The 22,705-nt window shown below is 39.3% G+C and overlaps 1 protein-coding gene and 1 long non-coding RNA gene across 8 annotated transcripts in view; one reads left to right on the forward strand and one right to left on the reverse strand.

Moving 5' to 3' along the window:
* Positions 1–22,705, forward strand: part of KLHL1 (kelch like family member 1) — a 275,645-nt gene that overhangs the window by 144,474 nt on the left and 108,466 nt on the right. The gene's annotated exons all lie outside the window — the stretch shown is intronic.
* Positions 8,982–22,705, reverse strand: part of LOC146545736 (uncharacterized) — a 36,440-nt gene continuing 22,716 nt past the window's right edge. For 2 of the 3 annotated variants that reach the window (XR_014880966.1, XR_014880964.1), the window contains one exon: positions 8,982–21,957. This is a non-coding gene — a long non-coding RNA (uncharacterized LOC146545736). The remainder of the gene's footprint in view (positions 21,958–22,705) is intronic. The other variant, XR_014880965.1, reaches the window with a different exon arrangement.

A 22,705-nucleotide genomic window follows, 5' to 3' on the forward strand; every position in this document is an offset into this window, starting at 1 on the left:
TGGGTGGATATCTAAAATCAGTTAGGTTAAATCTATGACAGTGCATTATGTAGTTGTAATGCAACTACAAATATTACACTAACAAAGTATTATAAGGTGAGTGAATTTTAGGGTATTGGCATTCAAACAAACAAACAAACAAACAAACCACAAGACAGATTCATTTTGTAGCTTTAAGGTCCAAGGCTTTGAATCTGCAAAATAGCATAAAATTGAATACCTTACCTTTGTGCATGTCTTTGGCAAGACTAGAGGTATATGTCCCTGCATTGGGAATAAACATTGTTTTCACAAAAGGCTGTTCAAGAGTGGCTAAATACACAATAAAAAAAAAAAAAAAAATAAACAAAAAGAAACCACAGCAGAATGCATAGGTTTCATGCACAGTAAAGTATTAAAAGTTAAGGGCTAAATTCATTGTATTGAAGTTCTACTTCAGGAGTAATGACAAAGTATGGCACGACATAACCTGCAATTGCATTATCTTCTTTTCCCAGTACTTTAGAATTTAGCAGAGGTCTTTTAGAGTAGAAAGATGATCCACTAGTCCTTTTCTGGGGACATTTCTGGGAACAGGGAAAAGTATGTTAAAACAACTGAAGTGTAGCATGATTGAAGTACATAGACCATGGGGGAGTACAAGGAAATAACACTGGAGAGAGTGATAGAGTTGAAACTAAAGCGAGGAGCTCTAGTAGGAAAAACAGAGGAAGAGAAGATAAAGAAAAAGGAAGTGACAGAGAAGTCATTCTTAGGCATTAGGCTATGACTGAGAAAACAAGCAGAAATCCTATTCTATAGAAACTCTATGAACAAGACTCTTGACTCCACTCATTGCTATGTTTTCTGGAATTGACAGTGACTAGTATTCTTAAAATGGCCCATCCTGAGAGCTTATGCCTTTGTTATTTTTATTCTTCTTTGATACACAATGCACATCATTTACAATAGGGTTGTGGTCAATGGCTCTGTATTCTGGTGGAGAATGGAGACAAGTGGTGTCCCTCAGTGGCTTATCTTGGGACGGGTGCTCTTTAATATCTTTAACAACAACATGGACAGTGAGATAGGGTGCACCCTCAACAAGTTTGCTGATGATACTAAGCTGCATGATGCAGCTGCTATGACAGAGACAAGGGATGTCATCTAAAGGCTTAAGAAGTTGACCCATGTGAACATAATGAGGTTCAGCAAGTACAAGTGCAAGGTGTTACCCCTTGATTGGATCGATCCCAGATATGTGTACACACTGCCTCATGAGACTGAATGCGTACAAGTCTATAGGGCCAGATGGCACGCATCCCAGGGTTCTGTAGGAGCTGGCTGAGGTGGTTGCCAAGCCGCTCTCCATCATATTTGAAAAGTTGTGGCTGTCAGATGCGGTCCCAGATGACTGGAGGAAGGGTAACATCACTTCCATTTACAAGAAAGGGAGCAAGGAGGATCTGGGGAACTACAGGCCAGTGAGTCTTACCTCTGTGCCTGGGAAGATCATGGAACAGATCCTCCTGGACAACATGCTTGATCACATGTGAAATGAGCGTGTGATCTGAGACAACCAGTACAGCTTCACCAGGGGAAGGTCATGCTTAACCAATCTTGTGGCCTTCTATGATGGAGTGACAGGGAAGGGAAGGTGACTGATGTCATTTACCTGGACTTGAGCAAGGCCTTTGACATAGTCCCCCACCACATCCTTAATTGGAGGGATGTGGATTTGATGGGTGGACCACTTGATGGATAAGAAATTGGTTGAAAGGCTGCAAACAGAGGGTAGTCATCAGTGGTTCTATGTCCAAGTGGAGACTGGTAATGAGCGGCGTTCCCCAGGGGTCTATCTTCGGACCGGTGCTCTTTAACATCTTTATCAATGACATCGACGACAGAATTGAGTGCACCCTCAGCAAGTAGTGCAGTTGACACATTGGAAGGAAGGGATGGCATTCAGAGGGACCTCAACAGGCTAGGAAGGTGGGCTTGGGTGAACCTAATGAGGTTCAACACAGCAAAGTGCAAGGTTTTGCACTTGGGCTGGAGGAATCCCAGCCATCTATACACATTGGAAGGAGAGGTCCTTGTGAGCAGCCCTGCAGAGAAGGAGCTGGGGGTCTTGACAGATGAAAGGCTTAACATGAGCCAGTAGTGTGCTCTTGCAGCTCAGAAAGCAAATGGGATCCTGGGCTCCATCAGAAGAGGAGTGGTCAGCAGGGACAGGGAGGTGACTGTCCCCCTCTACTCTGCTCTTGTGAAGCCCCATCTGGAGTACTGTGTCCAGTCTGGAGCCCCCAGTACAAGAAAGACAGAGAGCTGTTGGAGAGGGTCCAGAAGAGGGCCACAAAGATGGTCAGGGGACTGGAGCACCTCCCCTATGAAGACAGGCTGAGGGAGCTGGGCTTGTTCAGCCTGGAAAAAAGAAGGCTGTGGGGTGACCTCATTGCAGCCTTTACTAAAGAGAGCTTACAAACAGGAGGGGAATCAACTCTTTGAAAAGGTAGATAACAGCAGGACAAGGGAAAATGGTTTTAAGTTGAGGGAGGAAAGATTTAGGTTGGATGTCAGGGGAAAGTTCTTTACAGAGCGAGTGATGGGGTGCTGGAACAGGCTGCTGGGGGAGATTGTGGATGCCCTGTCCCTAAAGGTGTTCACGGGTAGACTGGATGGGGCCCTGGGCAGCTTGGTCTAGTATTAAATGTGGAGGTTGGTGGCTCTGCATGTGGCAGAGGGGTTGGACATTCATGATCCTTGAGGTCCCTTCCAACCCTGGCCATTCTGTGATTCTGTGAACTTGTTGAGAGCAGCCCTGCAGATAAGCTCTTGGGGGTTGTGGTGGGCAAAATTTTTTACATGCAATGTAGAAGTAGTATACACTTGCAGCCCGGAAAGCAGGATGAATCCTGAGCTGCATCAAAAGAGCCAGCAGAACATCCATATGGATGTGATTTTTTTTCTCCCCCAGCTCTGAGAGCCCATCTGGATTACTGACTGCAGGTCTGAGTCTGTCAGCAAAATGAAGATATGGAACTGATGGAGTGGGTCCAGAGAAGGGCCACAAAGGTGATCAGAGGGCTGGAGCACTTCTCCTATAAAGAATGGTTGAGGGTACTTTGTGTGGCTCCAGGGAGAACTCATTCCAACCTTTCAGTACATAAATAGGGCTTATAAACAGGAGGGAGGCCAACTTTTTACATGGTCCGATAATAACAGGACAAGGGGGAATGGTTTTAATGTAAAAAAAGTGAAGATTTTGGATAGATATTTGGAGGAAATTCTTTACTCAGAGGGTAAAGAATTACTTGTGCTGAAACAGGCAGCCCAGAGAAATTGTGGATGCCCCATCCCCAGATGCATTCATGACCAGGATGGATGGGCCCTGAGCAGTCTGATCTAGTGGGAGGTGTCCTTGCCAATAGTAGGGAGATTGGAACTCATGATCTTTAAGATTCCTTCCAACCCAAGTCATTCTATGATTCTCACTCTGTGATTACCTGTTAAGTACTGAATGGTACACTCTTTTATCAGTCACGATAAGATTGTTTCTGGACTGATTTGCTTTTCAAAAGCTGGAAGACATCCTGAATTACTGAGATGCCACTCCTCATATCTGCTGGTTAATTTTTGTCTAATAATATTGAAGAATAGAGGGTGTTGGAGTATTCACTCTTGTTTTCTGGCAGTAACGTCTTCAGTATAATGCAGGACCTACAGCTCATTTCTCTGTTGACTAAGATGGGAAGAAGGTGCAGTCACCCAAGAATACCGACAATACATCTCTTGTGATGCATTCAGTACTAGTAAGAATAATAATTTACAGTAAAGGTCCGCACACTTCAGCAGTTTCGGATACTAACACTGTACAGTATTCTGGCATTGTACAGGTGCCTTTCAGTACAGTAGAGACAGGTATTAGAGAACAATAGTAAGGAGATACTGGGAAAAAAAAGGCAATGCATCATCTGCAAATATTTGTGAGGCCAGAGAATATTTGTGAGGCCAGAGAAGCAGGTTTGTCCATGTTTTCATTTTCTCAACCTATATTTGAGAAGTTCATGTTCAGTAGACAAGACTTGGGTCTCTTGATCTCATTGGCATGCTACTCCATCCTAAGCCTTAGAGTTGCTATGAATTCTGGTTCATTAAAAGTTTTATTTTATTCATATTTGGAACATTTCTTTTGGTATTGCAGTTTTTCAGAGTTTGAAGTATTGTCATGGGAGCATCATGACCTTGCCTGGATCAGGGGTGAGCAACTGAATATAATGAGCCATGGCTGACAGTATGGTGCAAACAAAGGCTGTGTGATAAGTCTTGGTGCAGGCTATGGGATAGCAAGTGAGGGGAGGAAAAACAAAAATAAATAAACAAACAAACAAAAAAATAGAACTGACATTGCTGGAGATGGTTCATGAGTTATTTGATTGGTGGCCTGTGTGGCGTCTCTCCAGTAAAAGATATTGGGGCCAGAAGAGCAGTGGGAGGAGGATATTGTTGAGCAGGCATTTAACATTGGGCTGGAGCAAGTGTTGCATTTCCCCAAGGCTTAACGATGCCAACACACAGTTGGGGACAGCCTCAATAACTGTAACTGTATGTGGGTGTGTATGTGTAGGAGTGTGAAGTTTTTCCTAACACAGCTTATCCATAGCTTCGGTTCAGTTATTAAATTGAACTTTGCAGAGTCACTGCGTCTGGTGCTCTTTCTCCCACTCCCATCCCCTCAACAACTGTTCCTCATATTCTTTTTCTGGCTGCTAAGAAATACCACAGCGTCTTATTTTGACTGATTGCCGAGGTTCGCTGCTTCAGAGCTGACCTGGCCAGAACCGCAGCGACTGACCGCGAGGGACAGGCGGGTTTCGATCGCTTTCTTCATCCAGGGAACCCCGAGATAACGGAGCAGCCCGGCAGCTCTCGCGAGAGCGGCTGACGTGAAGTGGGCGTTGCCAGGGCAACGGCTCTGCATCCACGCCACTTGCCTAGAAAAAGCCTCGGGGACGAAGAGAAGGAGTCGGGGTGATGTGAATGGCGTCTGTCGTTCACATGAGGAGAGACCGTAAGCCACCCGTTCACATGACTACACAGGGAGGAGGGTTGTTATCTCGCTGTGAAACGAGTGATTTTGAGGGCAAACCCCGAACGGATCTGCCAGCAGGCAGGGCAGAGCACCTGCCGTACAGGAGGGGGCTTAGCGCTAAGCACTTAACAGGTCACTTAGCAGGTCGTTGCTCTCTGGACACACCGAGGTGCAACCATGGTCACCACACGGCGGCGGCTGCTGCTGAAAGGGATGCGGAGACTCAGACTGAAAGCATGAATGTCCATGCCGCAGTTCAGGTCTCAGGCTGCAGAGAATGCCTGGCCCTGTCGCTGCTGCTACAGGAGGGCAGCCGGGATACCAGCTGTGTGCGGTGTGAGCAGGTGGATGATCTGCTCAGCCTGGTGGTAGAGCTAAAGGAGGCTGAGGAGCATCCAGGACTGTGGGAAGGGGATCAGTTGGTGGAGTTGCACTGTGCCATCCCTACAGGAAGGGTGCAGGGGAGATGCTTCTCAAGCAGTGGGGGATCATCTGCCATCTCACAATCAGGTGGGAAGGGGCGACCTTCAAGACAGTGAGGGATGGAAACAAATTCCTGTTTGGGACAACAAGTGGACTGCCCTTAAGCCTGTCCCACCTTCCCAGGTGCTCTTACATAACACAGGTATGAGGCTCTGGAGGTGGATGGACTGGGGGGTGTGGATGTTGGTGCAAGTCCATCCATGCAGGAGAGGTTGTCCAAGGCTAGTCAGTCTGATCCCCATTTTGCTACAGCATCAGTCAGGAAAAAGAAGAAGAGCTGTCATCGTAAGGGACTCCCTTCTGAGGGGAACTGAGGGCCCGGTATGCTTCTCGGACCCATCCCACAGGGAGATGTGCTGCCTGCCTCATTCCCAGGTGAGAGAAGTTGCTAGGAACAGCACTCAACTAGCTAAGCCCTCCGATTGCTATCCTTACTGGTTTTCCATACTGGAAATGGAGAGGTAGGCAAAAGAAGTTTTCGGGTGATCAAAAGAACTTCAGGGCTCTGGGAAGACTGCTTGAAAGGATTGGGAGTGCACGTCGTGTTCTCTGTCCTCTCAGTTGGTGAGTGGGATCTGCACAAAAGGAGGAGGGTGGACACGCTGAATGAATGGCTTTGTGAATTGTGTCACACTTAGGACTTCGGGTACTATGGTTTAGGATGCAGCCTTGAGAAAAGGGGAATGCTGACGGCAGATGGGAGCCAACTGACTAGAAGGGCCACAAATCTTCTTGGGAATAAGCTGGTTGGGCTGGTTAGCAGGGCTTTAAACTAGATATGTTGGGGGAAGGAGATGTACTGCGTGTCAGAGAAGTGAGTGGGAACGCTGTCACCTTGGGAGGCAGTAAGGGAAAACCCCTTACTTGTCCTGGAGGTATTAAGGAAGGCTCTTCCAAGATGGCAATGAGGCCAATAGCTAAGCTGAAGTGCCTCTGTACCAATGCACACAGCATGGGAAATAAACAGGAGGAGCTAGAAACTGTGGCACAATTGGGAAAGTATGACCTAATTGCTATCACAGAAACATGGTGGGGTGAATCCCACGATTGGAATACCCTGATTGAGGACTACAGGCTTTTGAGAAGGGACAGACAGGATAGAAGGGGTGGGGGAGTTGCACTCAATGTTAGGAAGTGGATAGATTGCGAAGAGCTGTGTCTGAGGAACACCCACGATCAGGTCAAGAGCTTGTGGATTTCAAAAATCAAGGATCGGTCCAGTAAAGGGCATGTAGTGGTTGGAGTCTGTTACAGGCCACCTGATCAAGGGGAGCCTGTTGATGAGGCCTTCTTGCTTCAGCTGCAGGAGGTGCTCACGGACTGTTGTCCTGATGGGAGATTTCAACCACTCAGATATCTTTGGAATAGTGGTATAGCGGGTGGCAGAAAATCCAGAAGATTCCTGTATTCTGTCAAGGACAACTTCCAAGTCAAGGTAGTAGACAGACCAACGTGAGGTGAAGCCTTACTGGACCTGGTGCTCACCAATGCAAAGGAGAAGAGGTTAAAGAGGTTAAGATTGGAGGCAGCCTGGGCTAGAGTGACCATGCCTTTGATGGAGTTTGTGATCTTGAAAAATGTGGGCCTGGCAAAAAGCGGAGCAAGGACCATGTGATTCAGGAGAGCAAACTTATAGCTGCTCAGAGAACTGCTGGGTGGGATCCCCTGGGTAACTGTTGTTAAGAGCATGGGTGCAGAACAGATCTGGCAGCTCCTTTAGGACAGCCTTCTGAGAGCACAATGGCTGTCCATCCCCAAGCAGAAGAAATCGAGCAGAGGAGGCAGATGGTTGTCATGGCTGTGCAAGGACTTGCAGCTTAAACTGAAGAAAAAGAGGGAAATGTACAAGAAATGGAAACAGGTTTTTGTAGCCTAGGAGGAAAACAAGACTGTTGTCCGTTTGTGTAGAGATAAGATTAGGAAGGCCAAGGCGCAGATGTAGCTGAAAGATAACAAGAAGGAGTTCTACAGGTACATAGGCAGGAAGAGACAGGCCAAGGAGAGTGTTCCCCCTCTGATGAGAGGTAATGGGGAGCAGGCTTCCTGAGACATAGAAAAAGCTGAGATACTCAATGAGTGCTTTGCCTCAGTCTTCAAGGGTGGTCACATTTCCCATGTCTGCCAGGACCATGAGAATCTTGGTGAGGGTGTAGGAGTGGTTTCTGTACCACTGTAATGGTGGAACAAGTCCAAGACCTTCTCATGATACTGAATGCATATAAGTCCATGGGGTTGGATGATATCCATCCTAGGGTTCTGAGGGAGATGGCTGATGTGGTTGCCGAGCAAGTCTCCATTATATTTGAAAAATCTTGGTTGTCTGGTGATATCCCCGGTAACTGGAAAAATGGAAACATTCTTCCCATTTTTAACACAGGGGGAAAGGATGACCCAGGTAACTACAGGCCGCTGAGCCTTGCCTCTGTACCTGGTAATATCAAGGAGCAGATCCTCCTAGAAGCTATGTTAAGACACATATGAGACAAAGGGTTGTGATCAATGGTTCTGTGTCAGGGTGGAGGCTGGTCACAAGCAGTGTCCCTCACGGATCAGTCTTGGGACCAGTGCTCTTCAACATCTTCATCAATGACGAAGACAGTGGCATCGAGTGCACCCTCAGCAAGTTTGCAGATGACACCAGAGTCCTGAGTGGTGCAGTCGATACACTGTAAGGAATGGAAGCCATCCAGAGGGTGACTGCAGAAGTGGCCCCATGAAAACTTAATGAAGTTCAATTAGGGTGCTGTACTTGGGTTGGGTAAATAAATATTTATACAAACTGGGGGAAGATCTGCTTGAGGGCAGCCCTTTGGAGAAGCAGTCCTGGTGGACGAGGAGCTGGATGTGAGCCAACAGTGTGAGCTTGCAGCCCTGAAGACCAACTGTGTTCTGGGTTGCATTAAAAAAAGGGTGGCCAGCAGGGCGAGAGAGGTGATTGTCCCCCTCTACTTGGCTCTTGTGAGGCCCCATCTGGAGTGCTGCGTCCAGGCCAGGGACCCTCAGTACAGGAAGGACATAGAGCTCTTGGAGCAGATCCAGTGGAGGGCCACTGAGATGGTCAGAGGGCTGAAGCATCTCTCCTATGAAGAGAGGTTGAGGGAACTGTGTTTGTTTAGCTTGGAGAAGAGAAGGCACTGGGGAGACCTTGTGGCCTTCCAATACTTGAAGAGAGTGTATAAACAGGAGGGAACACGGCTGTTTACGAGGGTGGATAGTAGTAGGACAAGACAGAATGGTTTTAAACTGAGACAGGGGAGGTTTAGGTTAGATATTAGGAGGAAGTTTTTCATGCAGAGGATGGTGACTCACTGGACCCTGACGTAGTGGGGGGGTTGAAACTCGATGATTATTGTGGCCCTTTTCAACCCAGGCCATTCTATGATTTTATGACTGGAAATATTCTTTAATATTCCTTATCAGAAATAAGTGTTTTTTTGTTTTTTTTTTTGGATCACAAGATATTATGTTTTAAAACTTTTTAATTTTTACAGCTCACTTATAATCAATGTTGTTGAAGACTTTGTAACAGATGATGCCTTCAGTAAGACAGACTGTGTTAAAAGAATTATTTCAAAATATTCCAAAACCCTTTATTTAAAAATCTGGAGAGTGTGATTTCATCTTTCTTAAATAGCTTATAAACTGCTTTGGAACTGCTTTCTTCATGCAACCTATTCTGAAAATGATTCACTATCTGTATACAAAAACAGTAAGATCAATATATAAAATATGATATACGTATAAAATACATGAGAAGGATATGCCAAGTGTTGTAGCTGTATGTAATGAGCTACTTAGTTTCATTTTGCCTCTCCTTCTCTTTTTCAAAGTAAGGCACTTATTTCACTTTACCTCTCTCCCTATCTCCACTCCTTTCTTCCTTTTCTGTCCTTTCTTCTCTCTATTTTCCCCTTCTTCCTACTTGCCTGCCTTCCTGCCCTCTCTCCTTACCTGCTTCCCTTCTTCCCTTCCCTCTTTTTTCCTCTCTTTACTCTGTTTACATACATCCTGTACAGGTGTTTTACCTTTCTCATTTCTAAGTAGTAACAAAATAGTGTTACACAGAGAATGTGCAACTGAAAGCTTTAAAACAGAGCTGGGCAGGAAGATAATGCAGGAAAAAAAAATTAAAAAAAAAAAAAAAAAAGTAGGTATTACTAGAAATGACTGTTTTAGTTCATTCTTTGTTTACCTCACTCATTCATTACTTCCTGACATTTTATTCTTATGGTATGATCTTGTTGCCTCCATCATTTTCTCAGGGACTTCAAATGAATTCAGTGGGGCTTTTTAAATATCTCGCAGTACAGATGATGGTTTGTTTGTTATTTTTCTTGTCAAATACTGATCTTTATTACTGCTTGCAATTTGTGCAGTTTAAAATAAATAGCATTATAAGCAGGTTTTGAATTACTGGATATCCTATTCTAGTTGAATTTTGTTACCTTGAGACTTCTATAGTAAATTGCAACTTAAATAGTAAAAAACCTGGTGAGTTCATCTACATGTAAGTTATTTTTTATCACCATGCTAGTGAAGATAAAACCGGAATACAAATAATTAAAATTACTTGCTCAAATCTCATGAAATATGTAGAATACAAATCCTTTTTTCTTCTACTATTAACATGTGTCTCTTTTTATGAAAATTGTCTGATTCTACTACAACAGTATTCACCAATAGTTTTGTTAATGTCTAAATGTATTCGAGAAACTAGCTACCATCATCACATAAAATGGTCCTTTTCTGAAAGCACAACTCATGCTGATAGCAATATTTATTTCTGTTTACAAGGATTTGCATTTTCCAGAGAATGGCTAAATCTGTTAGTTATGGATAATTTGCTGCCCCCTAGGTAGAGCAAGTAAAAATATTGTTTTCTAGAGCATGAGAGGAGAGACTGCACAACATGCAGCCTAGGGAGAATAAATAAATAATAATAATAATAATAATAATAATAAAAACAACCCACAACACTTCTTTAAGTGATGGCATTTTTCTTTTGAAAAGCTTGTTTAAACATGACTGCTTCTGAATTACTTCAGAAACTAAAACATTCTTCCAAAGAAGGATCTGTTACTTCTTGAAAGTAAACAGCCTTTTTTAAATTTGAGATCATTATTACATCGACTATTAAAAACTGATGAGAATAGCAAAAAATCCATCTAATTTAACTTGACATGCCTTCATTAGAGCCATCAGAGTTACGCTGTTTTATACCAGCTTTCAATCTAGCATATTCACTTCTAGAATCACTCTGTTAATACTGCTCATATCTTTTTGTGTATTGTGTACTCCTCATATGTATTATTTTCATTTGCAACTCCTGGAATTATTTGTTCAAAATAGCATCGTATTAGCACTATACTTAGTTAACCTGTATAGCTAGCATTTTGCAGTGTTGAACTTAATATAGCTTGAATGTCATCCACAAGGGAAACGTTACTCAGACCAAGGTGTAAAAAATTGTGTGTATATTTCCTGGGGCTTTTCTGTGGGATGAAAATGTTTGGGAAATCTGCTATTTAACACTGATGGTGCTATAACTGGAACTCATGAGGATATTCTACTTAGGCATCTGTGATAAAAGACTGGCAGTTTACTCTTACAGTTAAATACTTAAATAATTACTCAAAATACTTATTCCACAAAAGACTAGGTTTAGAAACAAATAGCTACATTTCATTCTCTTCTTTGCCAGTGTTTTAGAGCAGCAGAAATGTCAGCTTCTAATTGAATCTTTAGGTACTAAACTCTTGTCTAAAAATCTTAGAGTGAAAGCTTAAGTTGCATAGGTAAACCCTTATTCAAAATGTATCTGTTTGTTGTCAGTATTTCTATTTTATTTTATTCATAGAACTCCCTCTGGTGGATTAACCATATGAACCTACTTGGGTTATTGTTTAATGAAACAGAATAGAGTCTAAATTGATGACTTTACTAAGAAGATTTCAGTAAGCATTTTTCATATGTTATTTATCTTAATGATGGTTACATATGTTTATCATATCTTGATACTGATTCTCAGAGTACACCTGATGTATCTGCATATGTGCAGTGTTTTTATACCCTACCAGACAAAGGTAATGTCTGATGAAAGCCAGTCTCAGGTTCACGTCACAATCCAATTAAAGATAACAGCGGTTATGCTTACCCTTTATCCAAAGTTATGATTTTTCACTATCTTTTTCCATCATAAGGTTTGTATCTGTTCTTGCCTGATTTGACCAGTTCCCATTCATAATGATTCCTGTCCATGATATTTTTAAGTTATCTGATTAACAGAGCTGGATCACCTCCCCTACAAAGACAGGCTAAGGGAGCTGGGCTTGTTTCGCCTGCAAGAAAACCTTGTTGCAGCATTTGAGTATTTAAAAGAGGATTATAAACAGGAGGGGAATCAACTTTTTACAGGGGTGAACAGTGATAGGACAAGGGGGAATGGTTTAAAGCTCAAGGAGGGAAGCTTTTGATTTGATGTCGGGGGAAGTTTTTTACAGGGTTAGGTGCTTGAACAGGTTGCCCAGAGAGGCTGTGTATGCTCTGCCCTTGGAGGTGTTCAAGACCAGACTGGATGGAGCCCTTGGCAACGTGGTCTAGCGCCAGATCTGGAAGTTGGTGGTTGTGCCTGTGGCAGGGGTGTTGGAACTTGCTGATTCTTCGAGTCCCTTCCAACCCAAGCCATTCTATGATTCTGTGATTCTATGATAATTGTTTCTAAGGTCAGTAAAGATCTAAATTCCTTGAGAGCTGATCTGCCTAGTTATTGTATGGTAGTATGGTATATTGGTTTTGTTTCTAGTCAGTTTTCATCATCTGTAATTTGGAAGAAAACGAAAAACACCACTGATAAAGTCTGTAAATGGTACAACGTTATGGTAATAATTAATCATGAAAAACAACCACCATGGAGTACTGTCTGGATTAATTTTTAAACCTAGCACTAGCAAGCTAATTCTTTTTTAACAATAGTAAGTTATATATCCTGGGGCATAGAGATGAAGAATGAAGGGTGTGAATGTGAAATGGAACTGTATGTAAGAAGAGCCAAGACAAAGAAAGCTAGAACACAGGAAAGAGAGACTCAAAATATAGACTATGTAATTAGTTATGTACTGATTTTTACACATCTAACTAAAAATCTTATTTAATGTGAGAAACTAGGTTTTATACAGATAAAAAGAACGTCATTTTTGTGGATATCATTTATAGTTGTGAAAGGATATGACTTTACTACAGGAAAGAAGAGAGAAATACAAGCGGTAAATGAAGTAAATGCTAGAGAAATAATAAGAGATAACAGATAAAACACCTTCTGATAAATGGACAATAGAATACTAAAATTGAGAGAAGTGCCTTTTAGAGATTCTCAGGACTAGATTTGTACGTGGATACAGTTTTATGTAAAGTTGTATGAGTTGGAATTATTACTAGGAACTGTCATTATGGAAGATCTGAACTTCACAGATTCATGAAATATGGGAAATAAGTATTGCTAATAAAAACAGAGGCAGTCATTCCTGGATGTAGCAACTTACCACTAAATAGTTACTAAGCTGAAAAAAATTCATGACTATGAAATGTGAGAGCATCACTGAAACACTGGTAGCTGAAGACAGAATTGATTCATGTGATCAACACAAGCTATATTTAAAATGAAGGATAAATAAATATAAATGGTTTCATTCTTGATAGCAAAAGGGAAAAAATGTTATAGTATGCTAGTCTACTGGATTCAACAGGTTGATGACTAAGATATTGAGGAGACTTAGATCTTGAAACCAAAGATATAAAATAAATGTAGATATAAAACTACCTAGAATTTTTATTCCCAGAAATAATAAAGTGGCTTGGAGAGAAGGGTTCTAACTGCCTCCAAAACAAGCCTTCAAAAACAAGCCCACATAATCAACTTAGAAATGTGCTGTGAGTATACAGGTAATGTGGAAAAAATAATCAGTTGAGAAAAATTAAGAAGTAAAAACAGAGGTAAAATAGGGAGTAAGTGCAGAATTACACATTGCTTCCTAATGGATTAAAAAAAAAAAAAAAGGAGAGAGAAATAATTTTAATTGTTTGATCTAGGAAAAATCGCAGTACTGCTTGCATTGAAGTAGAGATTAATAATAATTAAGTATCTGTTATGAATCATAAAAGAAACCTCTAATTCCTTTGAATAATTATATTAATTTCAAACATATGGACCAAGGCAGGATGTGCATCAGTGAAAACTGAACTTCTTGAAAATAAAATTATCACAGTGAAGATGAATGTATGTCTTGATTTTTACGGGGATAGAGTTGAATTTCTTTGTGGAGGCTCATATGATGCCATGTTCTGGATTTTTTTTTTTTTTTTTTTTAATGAAAACAGTGATCGTAACAATTCTTACAGTTGTTGAAGAGCAGTGCTTACACAGAGCCAGGGACTTTTCAGCTTCTCATGCTATTGTGTCAGTGATCAATCTGAGAGTGCATGAGGAGCTGGAAGGGGACAGAACCAGGACAGCGGACTGAAACCAACAAAAGAATATCCCATACCATGTGACATCATGCTCAGGAAAAAAAAAAAAAAGCTGGGGGAAAGAAGGAGAAAGAGGGGATGTTTGGAGTGATGGCATTTGTCTTCCTAGTAAACTGTTATGTGCCATGAGCCCTTCTTTTCTGGAAGTGGCTGAACACCTGCCTGCTGATGGGACGTACTGAATGATTTCATTGGTTTGCATTTCTTTTTTGTGTGGCTTTTGCTTTACCTAGTAAACTGCCTTCATTAGAAGCCGTGAGTTCTTCTGCTTTTACCATTGGGTTCTGTTACCTGGGTTTATATAGAACAAGGTAAAACTCAGAGTTCAACATAATTGCAAGTGATACATGTGTATGAGTGTGTCTTTGTGTGTGCATATACGTATAGGTGTATGTATATGTATTTAGATACATGTGTATACTTCTGTACATATCTACATTTATATATATAGAACATGTCCCAGTCACACAGAAAATTTATGAAATAATATCAGGTCAGACTTATCCATCATCTTTTATTTTAATAAGGTGATTGAGATTTCTTAGCTGAAAAAAAAAAAAAAAAAAAAAAAAAAAGAAAAGCCTACATTTGGACTTCAGTAAAATGTGGTATGTGTCTGGGCATTTTAGCTGCAGAAAATCTATACAGGGATAGAGAATTCCCTTGTGCTTCAATATGGTGCTATGGCAAAAAGCAGCTTATCTCTGGACAAACTGGTGGATTTGTGAATACTTGGTGCAGTTCTCATGTTACCACTTTTAAGTAGAACTTGATGTTTGGGGAGCATGAAGAAAAGAGACACACGGTTACAAGAAAATATAGTATGATTTGCAATGAATGTCAGAGAGTGCTTGGGCTATTTCAACATATTAAAAATAAGAGAAGACAATATACTTGATTACAGTGTATGTCCACAGGGGAAAACTACTGTGAACTAAATAGCTCTTTAACCATAGCAAGAGCCAATTCAATTTAAACAGTGTGAAATTAAGGTTCATTTTTCTATCAAGAAAAGTGCTTAAATGCTGGAACAGACTGGAATAGCTGTAGAGGAAATGGTGAATTCTTAATCTCTAGATATTGTCATCTCAGGACCGAATGAGTGCATTTTAGTAAAATCTTGGCAAAGCAGGAATTATTCTCATTACCAGAGTAATTGGTGAGCTGTGTGTGCAGAATGTACTTGATATTTAAGAAATTAGATTAATGATCTAAACAGTCATCTTCGCTTTATTTCTAAATGTCAGTGACATGATAATCTATATATTTCCTTATTAGTGTTGATATATGTTATTTTCTGTTATAAAGACACAAGAGAAAAGAAGGCTCCTGTTTGTTCATCTTGAATACTGAGTAAAATGGAACTGAATGAGAGGAAAGCCAAATTCTCATTAACAGACAGATCAGGAAAAGAAATATTTTTGAGTTTAGAATAACATTAGAGAGGCTGTGCCAAACAAGGAATCCATAGTACCAGGGAGAACAGAAGATTCTCAGCTTATTAGGAGGCATACAGTCCCCTGAAACTTGGGGATAATGAATAAACAACATTTTTCTCACAGGAGATATGTAGAATTTGTTGCAGCACAGGAGTATGATGCAGTTAGTCAACAGGATGTTAGTTGACTTCGGTGTGTTTATGAAGGGAAACTTAATTTATTGCTTAGTTGATTCTGTATCCTTTTTTAGTAGGTAACCATTCTTTTGAAGATCCAGTGGTTCATATTTCAGTACCATGAATGTACGATATTCCTTCATATTTTATGTAGCCTTGTGACTACACAGTTCAGCAGAATACAGATGGCAAATCTAGTTTACTGTTAAGCTAAAACAATGTGTTTTTTTTTTGTTTTGTTTTGTTTTTTGACTGTCTTTTATTAATGGCTTTAGAATTGTTTATATGGAGCTGAAAACCACTGCATAAGATGATATAACATCTAATTAACAGCATTTACTGCTTTTTCTAGTATGTTTATATATAAATGAATTGGCATAAAAGATATCCATGCAACCCACATCTAATTTTCAGTTTTCATTTAAAAAATAATTGTCAGTAATAAACAACTTTCTCCCACTAAAATATTAGACATCTCTTGAATTCATACAGTGCAGTCTTCATATGCACCTTTTAAAATTCAGAATGCCTGCTGGCTTGTATAACTCAGTCATAGTAATGTTAGCTGCTTAGTCTAAGCTTGCTATCCAAACTTCCTCTGTCATCGCTAGAGAAACAGAAGCTTCTCCAGTGGTCATTTAAATTCCATTTGTCTTCATCTTCAATTTCAGGACGGCAGTTAGTACTCAGGGATTAAATATGATTTTTTTTTTTATGTTTAAAAAATAAATTGAAAGTTGTCACTCACTGATTACCATTTTTAATTTAAATTAACCCATATTAATCTGGTTGTTTCCATTCTTACGTACTAAATTTTTGAAACATTCAACTAGTCATAAAATCTTCCAAGCCATATATCTGTCTCATACTCTTTTTCTTATTCCTTTGATTTTCTTTTTTCTCAATCTCAATAAAAAACAGTTCTCATATTTCTAAGAAAAATATAAGTAATTTTTATTGTTTTTTTCTTCTTTTTAGGAAAAATACAAGAACAGCTATATGTGAAACTATATATTCAAAAGTACTAGCTTACAGAAACAAGTATTCAGATGTTAGTATCAGAGCTGCATGTTCAGCCTTAATTTGGAATCCTTGCACAGGTGCACTGTGGCTCAAAATTTAATTGCACTGTATTTTCTGTGTTTTTTTTTTTTTTTTTTTAACACCCAAAATAGAGAAAAAAATTTGTAGCAAGTCTTGTTCTTCATAATTAATAATATTTCTTGCTTTATCTGGACTGTGCATGAGACTTTGGAAGAGAAGCCATTCTGTGGGAAATCTAAGAGCTTATGTTTTGTTATATTTGAAATGTTTGTAGTGCCTTAAGCAATGTTTAAACAATTGAAACTGGATTATTTTTGAAAATACTAGCTTTTTTTTTTTTTTTTTAAACCTTAAATTCTATTTCTTTCTCTGATCTGTATAGTAGAGGTAATAAAAATAATGTCTGAGATAAAGTCTGAAGGTAACTGAAAAATGGTGAGTCATACATGTCTGAAAGCTATACTGCACCACAGGAAAGTTATTAGATAAATGATTTATTTTGTTTCTAACACTTTATTAAGTTTCAAAAAACCTAATAATGGATAAAAGTGATTCCCAATAGGTCAAATAATATTAAATAAAAGTTAAGATTGGTCTAGAATATTAGGTGTTTGTTGTTTAAAATGTTACATTATATTAAAATATTAGGTGATTGTTTACAGATCTTTATTTACAGGTAGCATTGAATTCAATTTGTTTGTTTATTTTTTGCTGGTGAGTTTTTTAATTAAATTTAGTAGGAATACATAGCTGTAGTGCCACAAAGTATGCATACATGAACATATGAGAAAAAGATTGAGTTTTGCAATTCATTTAACTAACTGAATAAAACGGAATGCTGTTATATGTGTGCGCGCGTGTGTGTGTGTGTGTGTGTTTGTCTGTTAGTGTGTTATTTAAGCATGTAAGTAAGAGCTTTAAATACCAAGGTGCATACAGTATGTTTGGAGTACTGCTAAGTTTCTTCAGATGGTTTTGGTACAGTCCTAGAGTTTGATAGAAGCGGATGTGAAAGCACAACTAATGTCAGTCTCCAGGATACTCAATGAATGCTGTTAATGAATCTAGTGGCTTCCAAATCCTCATTTATAGATAAATGTGAGCACTGTTGGTTTCTTTCAAAGAGTATAAGAAATGAGTCTCAGGAAAGACTCAAGTAGCAGCAATATATCAGACACAAACCTGTACTTAGCGATTTCCAGGTATGTCTCCACTGTTTAGATTGCTTCATACATGTAGAAATTCTAAGCATTACACACAGGCTTCTGGACTATACTCCAGAACCCATATATTTTAGAAGTTGCCAAAACATATATAAGTTCTTTTCAGAGTTTATAGTGTTGAGTGGAGAAGGTCACTCTTCGAAACAAAGACATTAACTTCCAGTGGTACATATAAACAGGCAGTTCTATGTAAACAGACAGTTACTCCATTTTCATTAGTTTGGTAAGCAGTGATTTCTTATTTGCTATTGTGATTTAATATTTATTCAGCACTTTTTTTTTTTTTTTTAATGAGAGAGCAAGTCATAGTTTCATACAATAGAAAAGCTTTTGTGGATTGATTGGAAAAAAAAAAATGTAAACAGTCATGTATTCTAGGTTGTCATTAGCTGTATATATTCATTTTGCTTAGAACAAAAAATGTCCTTTTCCTTTATGTGACTTTATTGAGTATATTCTAAATAAATACAAGTATTAGACAATTCTTAGGATGCAGTAATGAAAAATGTACAGATTTGGATGTTTTTTTTATTACTAAGTCTTCTTTCCTCGGCATGACAATGCAAACTACTTAATAATTATGCAAATTATATCTAACTCCTATCATGCTGTGATCAGAAATGCCTATGATGAAAAAGAGTATTGTACATTCATTTAACTAATACATGCAAGAAACTGGTACCATTTTGGGGGTGAAATGAGAATGTTTTTTGCCTTTTTATTTCAATTCACCCATTATTTAGTTATGTAACTCTGTGTGGTTTTTTTTATAAAGGTAATAATGAAAATGTGAATGGAAGTGAGCTTGTCTTACTGAGCCTTCTCTGAGTTGTTTCCATCAGTGCTGATGATATCTGATTTTCTTACATCCTGCAGTAGAATTGTGTTGTCTTTCTACTTACAATGAGTTGTCTAGACAAGGCTGCTTAAGAACTTAGTCTGTTACAAAATACAGGGTTTTTTTTGTTTGTTTGCTTTTGTTTTTTTTAAATAAAACGACTACTGCAAAGACAAATTAACAGTGAAAAGGCTTTTCATACATTTAATTATATTAAATTGAGTCCTGTTAATTCTGGCATATGACTTTCTAATTCTGATCATATAAATTGATCTTCACAAATGCAGGTTTCACAGGCAAAATTCTGGCATAAGAACTGATTTTTGTATACACTGATGTACAAAACTGCATTTACAGGGAATATCTTTTACTCCTGGGAGAGTATGGCAAGACAGGGCCATGTTCAGAAACGATCCTACAACTACATATATTAATAGAACTGCAGGCACTCTTCTTGTGAGACTAAAGCATATCTGGCTCATTATGTATCACAACCTCTTACATTCAGGTTTTTCTTTTAAAATCTTTGGAGTTTCTTTTCTTACATGCATGTAAAGATTGACAATATTAGGAAAAAAAGCAAACAAAAAAATACTCAGAAAAATCAAAGAGTTTTTCTTACTCTTCTTTTTGCTGTTATATTTTAAAGTTACAAATTCAAATTTTGTTTTTACAATAGCTGCTTTCACTTGGATAGGAGAAAAGCAAAAAATACAGTAGTGACATTGTTTCTATTACTGAAATAGAACAAAAGGGTAAATAAGGCAAAAAATACTGTAAAGGATACAGTATAAATAAATTAATAATTGTAATGTCTTCATCATGGGCTGGATTAATCCGTTTTAACATGCAACTGTAGTCTGTATGTCAAGTGTGTCTGTAGACAACCCAAATGAAATGTAGCTTTAGTCAGCATTACTGTTTTTTAGCTGTTCAAGCCAACCACTGAAGCTATTCAGAATTTTTTACTCTGATGAAATTTTGTGCTGCATCTGTATGAAAACCAACAATACATTTAGTTGTATTAACCAGTAGGTTTAAAGAAACAATTATTTCCTTCTACCTACAACTCATGATGCTGTAACTGGAATATCTCTTCCAGCTGGTGGCAATTCAGTTCAACAGAAGGAAGCTGAACTATGCTTACCCAGCTCAAGCAGGAAGCATACGAAGAGAGCTTGGGGGGTCTGAGGAAATGTGAATAGAAGTCTGCCGGGGTGGCCTAATCAATATTTTGAGCTACCTTTTTGAAGGGATTGTAAAAAAGATAAAAATCAGTCTCTTCTTGAAGGTGATCAATGAAAGGACACTGGGCAGCAGTCAAAGTAGTAGGAATGAATTGAAAAACATTTATTCACAGTGGTGGAGGTAATCATTGTATCAGAACAATCTCTGTTCTTGGAAATATTCAAAGCTAGATTCAACAAGGCCCTGACCTACATTGGAGATGAGCCTTGATTTGATTGGGGTTTGGACTGAGTAACCACCAGGGACCATCTCCCTCTTTCTACAAAAATTATGTTTCTACTTTACAATTATTAATTTTAAGCTTACTGCATTTCATCACTGTCCAATCAAGGGAAAATATAATACTCACAAAATAATCAGCTGTGATTCTATCTGACATTCTGTGATTTTCAATTTTCAGTAGAATTTATTCCTTCAGTAGTGTTTTTTGTTTTTGTTTTTTTTTCCCAATTGTTTTAATTGTAGCCTGCTCATGAGATAACTGTTGTGATTTAGAATACATTAAAAACCCTGCAGTGGGATATCTTTAGTGTGGGTTTAAATGATTGTATATGCATATCTGTACATATATGCATACTTGCTATCCAATCTCCCATTAGCACAGAATCACAGAATTGCAGGGGTTGGAATGAACCTCAAGAGACTATTGATTCCAACTCTCCTGCCAAAGCAGGTACCTACAGTAGGTAGCTGTCCAAAGTCTTGAACATCCCCATAGAAGGAGACTCCACAACCTCTCTGTGCAACCTGTCCCAGTGCTCTGTCGCCCTTACCATATGGAAGTTCTTCTGCATGTCAATATGGAATTTCCTACAGTCAAGTTGCAGGCCATTATTTTTGTCCTATCGCAGCATACCACCAAGAAGAGCCTGGCCTCATCCATTAGCCTCCCATTTCCCTTTAGATATTTATAAACATTGATCAGATCCCCTTTCAGTCTTCTTCTCCCCATGCTGAACAGATTCAAGTTACTCAGCCTTTCCTCATATGGGTGACGCATCAGGCCCTTTATCATAGACTAGACACCACAGCATCTCTGGGCTACCTGTTCTAGTGCTCCATCATGCTTACTGTGAAGAAGTTCTTATGCACATTTGTGTGGAACTTCCTATGCTCCAGTTTATGGTCACTTCCCCTTGACCTATTGACACACACCACTGAAAAGAGTCTGGCATTGTCCCTTTGCTTCCTTTGATATTTATAAACATTGATCAGATCCTCTCTGAGTCTTCTTTCCTCAGGGCTGAACAGACCCAGATCGCTCAGCCTTTCTTCATAAGAAAGGTGTTCCAAACCCTTTATCACCTTTGTGGCCCTCCACTGGACTCTTTCCAGGAGACCCTTGTCTTTTTTGAACTGAGGAGCCTAGAACTGAATACACTAGTCTAAATGTGGTCTCACCAAGACAGAGTAGAGGGAAAGGATAATCTCCCTCAATCTGCTGGCCATGTTTTTTTTTTTTAAATGCATCCTAAGGTACCATTGGCCCTCTTGGCCATCAGGATGCATTTCTGGCTCATAGCCAACCTGTTGTCCACCAAGACCCCCCAGGCCTTTCTCCACAGAGCTCCTCTCCAACAGGTCATCTGCTAACCTATACTGATGCATGTGGTTATTCCTCCCCTGGTGCAAGACTTTACACTGCTCTCCTCCCATCTATCCAGCCAGTGATGACATCATAGAAGGCTATGAGGCTGGTCAAGCATGATTTCCTCTTGGTGAGTCCATGTTGACTGCTCCTGATAACCTTCTTCTCTTCCAATTGCTTGGAGATAGCATCCAGAACAAGTTGTTCCGCCACCTTTCCAGGGACAGAGGTGAGGCTGACTGGACTGTAGTTTCCCAGGTCCTCCGCTTGCTCTTTTTGAAGACTGGGTTGACATTGGCTATCCTCCAGTCTACAGGCACCTTTCTTATAAAAGATACAATTTAATTAATAGTATCCATAATAGTTAAATATTACTCATGTCATTCTAATTTAAAATAATTTCACAGAAATACAGTAATTATTGTAAGTTATGAAGAAATAGCAGCTGCTAACTAGAACAATAGAATCACCAAGGTTGGAAAAGACCTACAAGATCACATCCAGTCCAACCATCCACTTATCACCAACAGTTCTCACTAAATTATGTCCCTCAACACAACGTCTAAACATAAATAGCTGATTGTAAACTAAGTACATTCTGCTGGTAAACTTATGTTAGGGAAATAAGTAAGAGAACTTGTATTTTTTTAATGTACTGATTCAAAAGTCAAAACTCTCAAGAGTATAACTGTGAATTTTACTGAATTACTGCAGTGCAGTTCTGTAGTGATCAAACTGTGGAGTTGGTAAGTAGTTTAGCACACACAAATTAAAAAATATATTTAGAATGTAACATCTTGTACATCTTTCTACGTAAGTAAAAGCTGTCAAAACTAAAGAAATCAGCAGCTGTTACGAAACATTTATTTTGTGAATTGGACCTCTGACAAGACTGTACCCGAAACAAAATCAATCTTCTGTAAATCTAGAGCTTTCACAAATGCTGAACACACTGCACATTTTTGTTTTAGACTAGTCATGTACTGACTAATGGAACAAGCATTAAAAATAATACTAAATACCTCTGATCTGATCTAAGGAGGAGCAATATTTTAGAGGCATCCAACTATTT

This window comes from Meleagris gallopavo, chromosome 1, assembly GCF_905368555.1.
Source record: "Meleagris gallopavo chromosome 1, MGAL_WU_HG_1.1, whole genome shotgun sequence".
NCBI classification, from domain to species: domain Eukaryota; kingdom Metazoa; phylum Chordata; class Aves; order Galliformes; family Phasianidae; genus Meleagris; species Meleagris gallopavo.